The 14,882-nt window shown below is 41.3% G+C and overlaps 1 protein-coding gene across 1 annotated transcript in view; it reads right to left on the bottom strand.

Moving 5' to 3' along the window:
- LOC124404409 (N-acetylgalactosamine kinase) overlaps nt 1-14,150 on the bottom strand; it is a 66,439-nt gene extending 52,289 nt beyond the window's left edge. The window contains exon 1 of the mRNA XM_046878508.1: nt 14,070-14,150. The gene's annotated coding sequence lies outside the window, so the exon portion shown is untranslated. The remainder of the gene's footprint in view (nt 1-14,069) is intronic.
- Nucleotides 14,151-14,882: the final 732 nt, after the last annotated feature.

The following is a 14,882-nucleotide window of genomic DNA, read 5'->3' as shown; positions in this document are numbered from 1 at the left end:
CCATAAGTATTTCGGGGAATAACAGCACGATGTTGTTTTATCCCCGTGGCGATGATCGCTGGTTCAGGTGCATCGTGCGTACCTTACATTTACACTTTGCTGTACACGAAACCAGCTCACAGCTGCTCAGTTCCTTGGAACCGCTATTCTTACCCGAAATTTGACGTAACTTCCTTTCATTTCTTTCCGCGAGTTGGAGATTTGGAAATTGATCAGTCCTATGTGCGCATAGGGGTGAAAATATTGATAAAAGTTTGCCAATCGTGTGGCAGAAATAGGGGCAACGCGGTTTTTTGGGAAAGAGATTTCATCGACATGCAACCGGAGGCTGCTGTAATTACCGCAAGTAAGATTCTAGCTCTTGATTCATTTTGGTAAAATATTGCGAATTTACAAATCATTCCAAATAGCTCTGGCTCAGCCGTTAAATTTTTCTGGGACCCAACATCTGGCTTTTGACTACAATCTAGGTTGGACAGGTTCCCCTTTTCTGAAATAATTTTGCTCAATATTTACCAAAAACATCCCGTGCAGCTGAAATAAAATATTTTTCTGCACACCCGTGTTCTTCTTGTTCCGTAAACCTTGAAGAGCGGCGAGGAGATCCTCGTCTCAAGACGCAGAATATCCTTGGGGGTCTCTTAATGTGTTACAGAGCGGGATTTGAGCCGTGCCTTCGGATCCGATTAGAAGACGGGTTCCTTCGCTGAAAGCAAAGTCACCGGGAGAAAGCATTCATTCGGTTCCGAAGGTGGCTGCAGGCGGATTGATAAGGCGAGAGAGAAGTCTTGACAGGTCCGTATCCACCCCGCTGCATCGGCACCCGGTTTCGCAGTAAATCTTCGGCACGGAGCTGGAGTCGAGCGCTGCAACGCGCTTGCAACGCACTCTGGCTAAGTGCGCGAGAAGCCCGAAAGCCCGAAAGCTTTCTCCGTGAGTCGGACTGCAGCTGCGTGGACGTCAGGCGTTAGGCACCTGTTCTCGGGATCAGGATGTAATATCAGGGAGGAGACACGTTTCCACGTTACTAAAGTGGACCATATTTCGGTGAAAAGTTTGTTGTAACAAATTTATAGATAGGGTCCAAAAAAAGAATTGAACACGACTCGTATTGAATCTTTACAAATCAATCGATTAATCGATTATTTCGTGTTTTTTTGGAACCATGCATTTGAAATCAGTATTTCATAAATTTTGATATGTAGTCTTAAGAATGGAAAAGTTTTTTAGGTTTGAGGAAAAATAGTCGAGTCTGTGGATCATACGATTCTGAAAAATAATCGATTCAATCGAAAATCGATTACTTTTCGTCATTCTTAACACGAATAACGTTATTCGCGACGCTGGTATAATTTATTGCGCTGCGCATGATGGCTGGCAGTGCTAATAAACCGTCAAACTTATGCGCGCGCATATTAGCGATGCGCAACATACGAAAGCAGCGCTGCGAGTGGCGCTATCGGTACTACAAACTTCGCACACGAATCTGTTCGACATTTGCGATCCGACGTAGTGAGGAGACCTGTCTTCTCCCTAATATTACTCCCTGCCCGGGATCGTTGTCTCGATCGTTAGATCCCTCGATCGGCGATGCGCGCGCGCGCTTGCGGTCCCGAATTTTGCGCAAAGAACTTTGTTGCAATCCGCGGGAGATGGCGGCGGCGTTTTTTTCTTCACCCGCACCGCGGTTCCGCGTATAATATTATACGTAACCACCATCACCGGTAAAAATATTCGTCGCGGTCCTTCGCCCGCGGTTAATCGGAACCAGAGATCGGCTTCGGAACTCCGTTCATAAACTTGCGATCAAGTTTTTGCCCCGATCTTCGACTCGCGAGGAGATTCACCGGCGAATCTGGGAGCGAACAAGAGAGAGAACTCGACGCCGGAGAGCCGGTAGACGTTTAAACGTTCTTTTAACGAGCATTAAAAAATTAAACATCTTTTTAGCTCGCATAACAAATCGCAAGGTGGACCTTACACGGGAAGTTATTACCGATCGTCGTGCGCATATCATACGTTTTCATTCAAACGACGGCCTCTTTGATTCGAGCCACGAGACTGCGGGACGCGTGTTTCTGCTCCCAAATATCCCCCAGAATTCGAATTCGATTTTTCGTTTCACCGTCCTCTGAAATCGGTCATATAAATTCCAATCCGCCTTATACGTAGGTACACGAAAATACTCCAACGACCGACAAAAATATTCCCTAATCGGCCGGTCGCCTCCGGTTCGGTTCGTCGAATCGTGCAGAAAATTATCGCAGACGTGTAGAGGTAATTTGTGGGACTGTATTTTTACGTTTTCTAGTTTCTTTTTTTCCTCTCCTTATTACACCTGCTTGAAATTTAAACCCATATAGTATCGCCTGTCTATATAGTCATAGTTTCACAAATTGGTTCCATCATGTAATTATATAGATAAATATTTCCATATTTTCTTCATCATTGTTCATTATAATTATTATAACGTTCGATTTTTTTTTTTCCAACACATAAATTTCAATATACACGGTGTCTTTGTAGATTTTTATTTCCCTTCAACGATTCTTTCGAGAAATAGTCGCGTCGCAGTCCAGGGTAAAATATCGTATGACACGTCTCGGATTACGAAGAAACAGGTGTCTGACTCTTGATGGCGATTACGTCAGCCAGATATAAGCGAGCCGTTCTTCACAGTAAATTTATTCACCTATCGAGGAGTGGTTTTATGCATTACATACAGCTAAGGTTCGAAAGAAATTTAACAGAAATAAATTTTCATTTAATAGCCTACTAAAAAACTTTTATATAGATAGTCAATATCGTACATCGTGCGTCTTTTTATTCGACAAGTGTGAATAATTAATTCACGAAAAAAAGTATCAGCTTAGTTACATCCCTGACTTATTCTGCGTATCATAGAACTATAAATTTTTATAAACTTGTATTACACAAGCAGCCGAGTTCACTATGCACCTATATATCTCGCCTATCTGTATATGTATATTCAACCTACGTAACAGTGTGACATGCGAATGCATGGATTTGAATATCATTTCGTCCCAACTAGCCGATGAACAGACTGGTTCAAACTTCTTATTGGCCACACGCCCAACTTCGCGTCAATTAAGTTGTCTGGCAAGATGTTATTTCGGACCTATTATATATTATATGAATACATATTAGTACACTCTAGCACGGGCTCTAGTTGTGTATTCAATTAATAATTTTTGTGTCACGATTAGCATGATCGGGCCACAAAAAGAAAAAAATTAGCAAAGCTCTTGACCGTTCACGCAAATGACAATCTTGACCATATATTATTTGGAAAATGAATCAGATCATTTACAAAAATTGCATTAACTCGCATTTGGATAAATTCCCATTTGTACAAAGAGTAGGTTTAAATTCAATAAAAAAAATTCAGAACCGCTCAGCTGGTACGTAATGAAAGTTGATAACAAGAACGAGTTTTGTTGATAAAAAAAAAAAAAAAAAAAAAAAAATCCACAAATATTTCTCAATCAAAACTCATTTCCATAATCGTACTCTTGATAAAATAAATTTCCTAAAGTATATTTAATGATAATTCACGGTATAAATATATTCATTTTAATTCACTGCAGTAGCTATGGAGTGCTGAAAGTAACAGAAAGTAACAGAGAATAAATAAAAGAAAAAAATATATATCGACGAAGAGGAAAGTTAACTCGACATCGGAATTCTCATCAAGGTGAATTTATTTTATCATGCTTTTCCGTCTACACCTATATATGCGCATATATATTGTTACTCGTGACAGGAAAAGTAAGGCTCGTTTGACGCGACAGACGCGCGTACGTAGTTACCAAACATCCGTTAATTAGTCCAATTAGAATGACGATACGATTGCTTCTAATTAATTCTAGGATACAAACGAAGTATATATCTGTAGAAGCGATCGCCTCGACGACGACGCTTCGAAACGTCAACGCGCCTTACGCACACCGTGATCGGTAAATAAATAAATAAATGAAGGAATGAATAAACAAGTAAAGAATCTATGGTGTGCAGCAGGAAATCGTTGTCATCCGTCTTTATGGTCGACCATTCGATCGGTGCTTATAGCTTATAGACTGCCTTCCTGCAGATTAGACCTGGCTAATTTATATGTATATAACGCACGGCCAAGTTGTTTGTTGAGATTACTATTCCATGGCTGCGTGCCAGGTGCGTGTGAACCGCTATCTGAAACCCATAACGCACCGACTCGGAACTGTACGTACGTGTATATATATATATATAACCTTTGTCGAGAGGAAAGAAAGGAGGAAACAGATTACAACAGTACGTAGAAAAGGAGCAAAAACGCAGAACACGAACTCGGAATTACAACCGCTTGCAGCTATGCGCCATGAACATTAACACCTTATACTTACTCTTGCGGCGGATCGTTGAATTCGCGAAAGATAAAATTCCGCAGAGTTTATAGTCTCGAGAGGAGATGGATACCCACTGTTATGCATGAGTTTACGTAACTATTGATTACGCCAACACCGCGGTACCTATATACTATATATATTGTATATATATTCTTACGGCTGTAACTTGGCCTATAAATGCACTTTAAACACTCTGGTCGCTCAGAGCTTAGCTATGAGAAAAGTGCTACAACGCGATGAGGAATCGCAACACTGAACACGCGTTTTGCTATGCATGTATGAACAAGCACTCGGTATAGGTACTTTCGTGCGAACACTTGTCGCTGCGCCGCATGTTAAGTACGTACCTAAGATCGATGTAAACGGGTTTGGTCGAATTACGCAATTCTGTAATTAGCGGCGTAAACGTTATAAAATCGAGCTTGCATAACGGAAAAACGATTCATTGAACCATATTGATAAGCAGCGAATTATGTAATTCGTTTCCAAGAGTGAAAATTTTCCGATCATTCGAATATAGATACATTTTTTTCTTTCTTCTTTTTTGTGTCAAGAAAAATCTCACCATCCCGATTGATCGAAATCAGTTTTTCACAATTAATTCTACGTAATAGCTTTACAATCGCTGCGGTGAGCTAAAATTGATAATTTGGAAATTGACTAGGCTTGTTTTTTCTTGCTATTTTTGGTGACTGTAAGATCGCGCTGTACTCGTTCGAACGAATTTTGAATAAGATGGACCAAAAATAATCGAGTTTCTATTAATTCGATTATTCTTCAATCTCGATTAATCCACCAATTCGATTATATTTCCATGAAATCGGTTTCGGTTTTTAATCTTTGGTTTAAATTATCAAAATGATTTTTTGTCATTAAGATTGAGTAATGAAATTTAAGAAATTTTGGTTTCAAATGCGCCTTTTCCAATATACATACGAAACAATCGATTAATTTTTACCGCTGCAATCGAGTCGTGCTAATTTTTTTCGATGCCCCGATTATTCTTAGCCTAGTGGGCATCGCTAAATTTTTGAATACCGAAAAAATGTGCTCCCATAATTGCAACTTTGTACGCATCGGCAGCAACCCGATAAAAATGCTGAACGAAGGGCGGCAGTAGCAGCATCGCGGAGATATGTAATTTAAATTTTGTTACGGATTCTTTATATGCGTAAATGATAAAGTGGTAAGCGATTGATGTAGGAGTAAAAAAAATTGCACACCCAAGTCAGACGTTTTACGTACAAGGTACCTATATTATAATACAAGAGGATCGAATTACGTTTAATGGGTTTTGTAATGGATCGACTCGGTTGTGGCTTCTACATTCATGTAATTTTACGCGTTTTAAGTATAGTCCGAGGTAATTGTTATGTTCGACCGAAAAACCAGCCAGGCTCATCGCTAATTCTCGATCAGAAACGACCAGAGCGATTCGCGTGCGTGTATAAAATACGAAGATGTACGTATAATACAGAAATTAGGCGCAAACTGATTACCGAAAATATATAGAGCAGCATTTTGCGAATCGTGCAACGGGTTAATACAATATACTTTGTTAATTCTTATCCTCCCTTCGATTTCCTTTTTTCCTTACCAGCGTTTTGTTCTCTTTATTTTTTTCTCATGCTCGCTGTTAGCTGCTCGCTTGATCGCCTGATTAAACGCGCCGTGTGCAGGCCAGCAGGTTACTACGTGGACACGCGGACCGATACGCAATAGTAACATGTATGCAAAACTGGCTCAGGCTACAATCGAACTCGTTAATTGTCAGGCTGATTCAATCTCGAAACAGCCAAATTGAATTCGCGTCATCAGTTATTTTGGCACCGTCCAAATTGTCGACAGGCCATGTTCGAACATTCACTTAACGAAGAGGAGGCGACGAAGCAGCAGGGAGTTTGCAGCCTTCGATTTATAGCGTTTGTAGTGAAATAACTACCACTAACGATTTACTTATTTATTCATTCGATTTATCTAGTCATTTAATTATTCATCGCAGCAGCTGTTAATAGAGTTTTTTCCGTCTGATTCTAGCCGGATAAAAAACACCGCCTCCGTTACTCTCGCATATTCCTTTCCTCTTTTTCTTTTTCTTTCTTTTTTTTTTTTTTTTTTTATTATTTCAACCGCGCAATTCGTCCGCCGCAAGAACGGATACATGTTTCAACTTGGCGTAATTAGTGCGTTTGGACAGTTGTAATGCGTGTCACCGATTCCCACCGTCCTCGAAACGTACGTGTAACGCGTTACACGGCTTTTTTGATTGTATAAGTACACACGGGGAGTGCGCCAGGCAGTCTAAACGCTCGTTATAATTTCCTATCCGATTCACGTACAAGTACAGTGTGTACCGTATACTCATGTTGTACCTACTCGCGGTATCGAGTATCGCACGCACGCACGTTTCACGTTACACACAGAGTATGCGAAGGTAGTGAATTAAAATAATTATTTCACCCTACGGAGCTCGTTGCAATTTCAATACATAATTCCTTTCAGCTATCTGATTTCTGTTTCACGATATATTCAGGCATACCTGAAGAATAAAATGAAGAGAAAGAAATTGGAAGAGGAACGCGAAAGAAAAAAAAAAAAAAAAAAAAAAAAGAAAAAAAAAACACTTCTTGTATTTTCATATTTTATCATTTCCAATTTTATCCAGTCAATTTTACCGATTGGTCGGAAATTATTATTCGCAACTACTTGTCTGTACATTTTAATCGGGTTTAATTTTGAAATTATATGCGTGTTGGTTTCAGGCCTGCATTTATAAGGGCGTCGAGATGTTGTTGCAATAAAAATCGAGGCTCACGGTGCGAAGGGAAACGGGAATTAGGTATGTATGTGTGTGTAAGGTTAGCCCGAATCGGGGTATTTAAGCATGCATATTAGCATGTTGAATTTAGCACGCTGTTTCACATGTACTTTAAAAGTAATCAGACGTTGGCTCGAGGATCTCGAGGATTGCGTGTTCGCGTTTTGACGTGCGAACAGAACAACGGTATATATATATATATATAGAAACCGTGGTGCGGTTCACGTTAGTACGAAGGGAGCCACGAATCCAATAGCGACTCTCACTAAAATCGCTTCTTAAGGCAGTTTGTTGGCCAAAAATCGATGCTTCTTATAGTCTTTTGTTAAAACAGATCATGACGAATCGATATTAAAGTTTTGGTTAATTTGAATGTTTTCTTTTCTTTTTTTTTAATGTGTAAAGAAATTTTCGTACAGCTTAAAAATATAATAATTTGTTAAATATCGATTCTGGCGACGCAACCTCCTTGACCCTTTGAACCACACATTATTGTGTTGAGTCAGACTTCACAACAAGATAGTATTCTGTGGTGTCTGAGGCTGCTGAAATCTGATTAAAAAAAATTCAAGATGGCTGATCCAATATGACGAACGACAATTCGGAAAGTTCTCTGAATATACAAAAAACGGATACAAAATAGGTGGTAAGAATACTTACTACTATGACTACTAAGGATTGCGGATTAAAACCGTTGAAATCGAAAAAACAAAAACTTGGTCTTCTGTAGGAAAAGTTGGACGAATTCTGGCACAAAATTAAAGTGGTTTTTATTTATCATCCCGCCGGGTGGAGGCGAGGTTTAGAGGTGAATTCGGCCCGAATCGAGGGATGGTTGAGGATGAGGGGCGACTTCTAATATCCCCTCGAGACTTTCGGATCAGATACACATTGGTGGGGTTCGGGTATCTATTCAATATGCCTCCATTATTTGGGAGGTGATAAGGCGCCCGAGTCGAGCCCCTTCGCGGCCCAGCCGAGGTTCTTCGCGGGCAGAAACGACGCTCTGGACCAACCAGGGTGGCACCCCCATCACCGTCCTACTCTGGGGAGTCGTGCGATGAGCGATAGCACGGCTGACGCCTCGCTCTATCTGCCCCACCCTTCAACCCCCGACATATTTCCACCTTACCACCTACCCGATTTCAAGGGCGCTTGCGGAAGCTTATCGTCAGTCGCAATGTCAACGAAAGTCTTTTGACACGCCTTCGATTCGAGCCCTGTAATCGGGTATCGAAGTATTAATTTATTGTTTCATTTATTTGTGATGTATACAGACGAATGATCGAAACTTTGCGACAAAATTCACAAACTTCTTCGATCAAAGACGATTATTTTAGACCCAGCCCCGGAGTGGAAAACTATTCTTTTCATATTTATGTGCTTGATTTAAAAAAAATTTGCTTAATATAATATTTTTATTGGCTTAATTGTTCAGTTTATGCACTAAGCGGATGATTATTCATGTACCAAAACGAATAATCTTTGATAGGAGAATTTTTTAGATTTTTTTCGAAAGTTTGAATAATGTTATTCTGGCTTGATCTTCAAAATTTTATAAAAAAAAAGAACTGTAGTAGCGTACATCAAAAATTTGAAATAAATAAATTAGGAGTCCCATTAGAGTTAAGAAAATCGTATAAAAAATTATGAACAAACTCAAAAATGGTTAGAGGAAAATCATTTGTCGAGTTGGCGTGGAAAAGTTAATTTTGAAACTCTTTCAATGACTAATCAATCTTCTTTTCTGCTATATCCGAAATGTAACAACACGAAAGTATGAATTGTCACCATCGATGGTTAACATGAAACAGATATGTTTAGTGCGAGAGACTTTTACGAACGTTTTGAAAGTCTAAAAATTAGCATATTTTTTATAAACCCAAGAGCCTATACGCACAACCAAGTTGCGTGAAGGCTTTGGCCTTCCTTCGGTGCACCGTTGAGAACACGATGTAGTTTCTAAAAAGGTTTTCCCGCGATATCTCGGCTCGTATCTAGACGCCGTGCGCGTAAAAGCGACCAAGGGTGCGTGGTATAAGGATTCGCATAAGGGTGTGTGTACACGTAAGGGCTGACAATGGGCCCCATATGTTTGCGGGGGTGTATATCGTTGCCTACTACTTCCCCGTGGACCCCTGGGGATTCTGGGGCCTCGATCAACCCCTCAACTCTCACCGATTTTCTTATTCTTCTCTCCGTTTTCACATCCCCCCCCCTCTCCCCCCTGTCGCCCCTACAAGATTCCCGACCCGCGGCTACATGGCGTTGCAAAATACTGTTGTCAATACATGCGCGACGCGCAAATCGTTGCGAAACTAACTGAAAAATTTCGAGCCTCCTGATCACTCGGAGCAATTCTGCTCAATTAAATCGATCCAAAAATCTCATTACTGTAAATATTCGACGCTACCTAATAATTAGATATTCGCGCGATGTTGTGGTTATTAAAAATAATTGCCACATTTTATGCGTCAGTTTACGGCACATGTATTCAAATTTATACACGCCTTGCTTACGGAATATGGGTCGTCACGCATACGATCCAATGTATAATCGTTTTATCGCAATCTTTGCTATATTTTCAGAAAATTTATCTTGTATCGTAGTTACGTGGTAAGAACTTGGTTAGAACAAGCCTTCTTTGCTAATTAAGCTCGGCCGAAAGTTTGTGTACCTAGTTAACTATTATTGCTTTATAATATACATAAAACAGCGATATCAGATTTACTCGGCTCTCGTCGTAACATCCCACGTATGCTAGTTTTTGGCATCACCGTTAATCTTACACCAACTATACGTATACTCATATTTCTTATACACACTTAATATACAATTATACATGTATACATGACCATCTGACGTGGCACACTCGTTAGGAGTATCTAATTATACTTCAACAGTCGATTTAGTGTCTGACAGATGAATTGCTCCCACTTTCATATGTTTTCACATTGTCCTATATCAGTTTTAGATTTCACTGAGAAGTAAATTCGATTGCCTCGTAACAGTAACATATGTAATAATACTATTCTTTCGGTTACTCGAAATAGACTGATTATATCCAGGTGATCGGCAAAAGTATTCAATTGGATCCTTATCGGGTATATTCATCGTGGTTCGTTCAGTGGTTGTCAGTTTGAGAAACGCCCTGTATTACATCAATCGAATTTCACGCTTGAGGGTAGAAATTTTTACGACGTCTGTACCTTTCCACTCTCCGCTTTGCGGCTGAGCTGCCACAAAGCACGACAACTTGCTTTGGTTCCGCGATACCGGGCGAACGCTTATTCTCTGTTCTTTCTTTCTGGCGAACTTTGTACAAAGAATTTTTTTCCTTATTCATATTTTTTTCTTTCGACGAAACCTCACTTCAAAATACACGTTGATCCAAAAATCAGTAGATATCAGCTGATTACATGTGACGATGTGATTATGTCTGAGACAGTGATTGCTTCTAATGAGATGTACAGGATCTGACTTGAAATACACTTCATCTGTCATTCGGGACAAAAGTTACCTTCTTCTGACGATTCCTCGCCGATTGATTCTTGGCCTAATCGCTTTTAGGATCCATAAAGCAGATCCTGATGTCTTCGCTTCTTGTAAGTTCGCCAAAATTTTAAGGAGCTGTGACAGTTCAGCACTAAACTCAGCGAACCGTGGACTGAAACGCCTGACGGTGTGTATTGGATTTGTTGGCGGTGTGTTGAACAAACGATTGCGGTGGTGCCTCCGGGAAACTTGAAGAACCGGGGCGTCGGTTGGTCCCAATGCCCATTCTCCTGGTTCCGCTTGCTTCTCGCTCGGCGTTTCGGGCTTTTCTCCAGTCCGCTTCGGCAGCCGTTTCAAATGGCTCTACACCGCCGTTTCAAACTACCATTTACCATTTGGCTAGCGTTGTTGGGGTGGGTGTTGAAATTTTGGTAAAGTTGACGCATACGTATAACGCTTTCCGAGAAGTTATTATACCTACTCTCTCTCTCTATTCTCACTCCTCCTTGGGCGTGTCCCTTTTCCAAAGACCCGTACGATTAATTAAATCTCACAACAGAATTAAACCCGGTAGTTTACGCCTCTTTGTGTTACCTCGCCGACACTTTCGCAATATATTTCTGCTCTTCGATATTTATCCGACGACGTTGAACTCACGCTGGATCTGCGATTATTCGACTTCGATCAATGGTGCGACGGACCCACGCTTTATTCTTTTATTTTATTTCTCTCTCTCTTTCTCGGTATATATTCTTTTTTTTTTTTTTTTTTTTTTTTATGAAAAATATGTTTACATTGCGGCAAACGTCAATCCGTTCGTCTGTCATATATAGTACGAGCGGCGCGTATACGCGCGCGCATTTGAACAAACTAAAATCTGTTTCAGTAAACGGACTAAAGTAGAATACAAATATGTACCAAGTGATCGTCGAAAGGCCTTAGCTCGCTTTGGTCTTCCTGCGGTCTCGCTGCCGATCCTGCTGTCTGCCCACAGACCGTATGTGGTCCTTTACGCTTGCGGTATGCTTCAGGCTTGTCTTTCCGCCTCTTGACGTGTTGACGTTTCCAATCTCTTATCCCCCCACGTATCCCCCAACTATATACGCAGTGTCCCTGTACTCCACATCAGTTGCAATCCCATTGATGGGCAGATGAAAATTTTCGAATTATTGATAAAACCGATTCGCCAACGAGCATAAAATATTCAACTCTTTTCTCACTTCGTAAATTATGGGAACGATACGTGCAGCTGGTCAAATCAAATTCTACTCTGTCTTTAACGACTACAAATCATGAGGCTACACTGCAGTGATGCCAGGAGCTGCTTCTTGATGCGCGGACGGACTCCTCATTAGCGCGACAAACCACGGGGGCTTAATTATCGCGAGACGGGTGGGCCAACCGGGTCCTCGTGAATCCTGCGACCATAGTTTGGACGGGAGTTGAGTCCCCTCCTTCGCCCCCTCTGTACATACACACTGACATAAGAACATGATTTGCAATTAGGCAGATCGTTGAATCTTATCGAAGTATCTCCGGATCTCCGTCGCGATTCCGAGATTCGGGTAGTTTGAAGGGGCTTCACAATTTGCGAGAGAATTTGTACCGACGGAATTGGATTGTCTTGGATCGTTCACCGAGCTGCGCGGTGCAGGTAGGTACCTATATCGAAGAGGTATTTGACGACGAGCAAAAATCTCGGGAGGTTCAGAAATCAGATTCCGAGATTGACGTATTGGGATTTCCTGCTGCCGAGCGGAATGCGCACGGGATAAAGTGAGGCCTGATTCAAAGGGGGAATATATTTTGCGTATTATACGTATCGTGGGAACGGAACCTGGACCAGCCGGGATTGAGGAACGCATACAGATAAGGTGACGCTCCGGTATTAATTGACGGGCGTCGCGACGCCGCCCCCTACCCCCGTTACGAACCATGGTTATAAGGTGCCCTGCAGACGACCAGGATCCCTTATGCAGCCCACGCACTATCTGCATTCTCTTCTTGCGCGCCGCGCATTATTAAGTTTGATCGAAGCATTCCAATGAGATCCGATTGAATAATGCGGCCAGATTTTATTCCGAGGGAATCTGGTCTGCGATCTCTATAGACTGCAGGAGGGCATTGCGGGGTGGGGGGTGGCAAACAGCCACCCGGTACCGACAATATACGTATATATATATATATATATATATACCAGCGAGCTGTGCTCTCTTATATACCTTACAGGCACGTATACGTATTTGGGTTAGGTGTATATATATATATATATATATGGATATATCGCTGCCCTTCCAGAGTAAAACAATATACCTACTCACTGAATATTGAATATCAAATTGCGGCCTGTCTTTTCGCGAGGTGGGGTTATGCATATCAATGCAATTGCTCACGATGACATATAGGATAATGGCGCTTAACTCTCAACTCCTGGGAACCCTTTTGCCTCAGGCTTGTATTTATACTGATCCTGAATGAGTACAGAGAATAATTCTCTACGATGAATTTCTGTCGATAAAATTTTCTTCGTGTACCCAATTCTACATTTTAAGAAATTTGGTGACGTTTTTTTGTTTAGACGACAGCACGATTTTTTTTTTAAAGTAATTCGGCGACACTGCAATCGAAATTAATGCCACGGAAAAGGTTCGAAATTCTGCTTTTTCGTTATAGGACAGTCAAAGTGACTTGAAAAAAGCTTCATCAAGACACATCGTGATCAATTTCTACGTTACGTACGTATCTATTTGAATGCCACGAGTTAAATTGAAGGTATATTGTTTATAGGTACTATCATAATTGAGTTATACTACGATCTTAAAGAGAATAAAATTTTTGAATAATTAAGTGAAGTAGGCGAAAATCTCAACGAATTCTTTATCAAACTAAAGTGTTTGTCATCGTTATACGAAGCTGGTTTGTTACCGTTAAGTCAAACATGACATTCCGTAAGAATTTAAATGCATGGATTTAGACCTGTACACAGAAAAAAAAAAAAGAAAATAGTACGAGAAAATTAAAGAGAGAGACATACTGTGTAAGAATTAAGGGGGACTCGTAGAGTGGCGCCATCACCGGTAAAAGCTGACTCGTCAAACTACGCCGTGTCCATCCAGGACTATAGCGTGGTAGGTACACGTGACACATGTAGCCATACGGGAGTCGTTCCTCAGGTAGAGAAACGGCCGATGTAGTTACGAAACGGTCGCAAGAACTTGGGTGAATGGACGAGATTCATTTGCGATGACGAAGGACGCGTCTTGGCAGACTTCTCGGGCAATTAGACACTGAGCTAATTTTAGAAACGATTATGAATCCGGTATCGATAAGTGCAGGCTGCTTATGATACTCACTGTGTCAGTCAGTTGGGGAATTTTTGTACGACAGATATTTGTATCCAAAGTGTATCAGGTCCTTCATTTTCAGCGACGTTTTACTTGTTTTTTTTTTTTTTTTTTTAACGCCGGTCACCTTGTCTACGAACTTTGGAGGAATGAATTCTACTATCTCCTTATCCCGGCACTATTATCACCGCCGCTTGATATATAAATCCAGGTTGCGAACCGTCGGCGAATTCACGGTCCTCGACAAACCGCAGCAGAACTTTTAATGTACTCGAAAGAAGCCTCGCGACGCGTCGATGCCTCGAAAGACTACTGCAGGGACTGAAACTGGCCGAGGTAGCAAAGCAGCTCGAAGGGCAGCTCTCAAAGTTGTTGGGTACAGGTCCGAGGAGCGGTCCTGCGGCCTGTCTCAGCAGACACGACTCGCTTCTTCCACCATCCGGCGGAATGTTAATAAGGAAGGTCTCTCGGACGCAGTTTACGAACCTGCAGGGCTCCGCAGATAAACCACCGGGCACCGTCTTCCCTTTGATCAGATAAATTTTATCCCCGTCTGAGTAAGGACCGCGGCCACGAGGATCTCACAGAGTTTCATCGAACCGTGAGTTTATAACCAACGAATAATAACCGAACTCAAGCAGGTATATTTATATCCAGATATCACTGAACCGGACAAATTTGTTACCGCTACTTATAGTCATAATCGTTCCTGGGCAACACTGATTTATGCATCACTTACCGTACTAGCTTCTGACAGACCGGAGATACGAGTATTTGTCTGATGTTCAGGGATAATTGTCAATTAACGTGACCAACGTGAGT

Source organism: Diprion similis, chromosome 3 (assembly GCF_021155765.1).
Source record: "Diprion similis isolate iyDipSimi1 chromosome 3, iyDipSimi1.1, whole genome shotgun sequence".
NCBI classification, from domain to species: Eukaryota; Metazoa; Arthropoda; class Insecta; order Hymenoptera; family Diprionidae; genus Diprion; species Diprion similis.
This window is presented reverse-complemented; position numbering and strand designations above follow the sequence as displayed.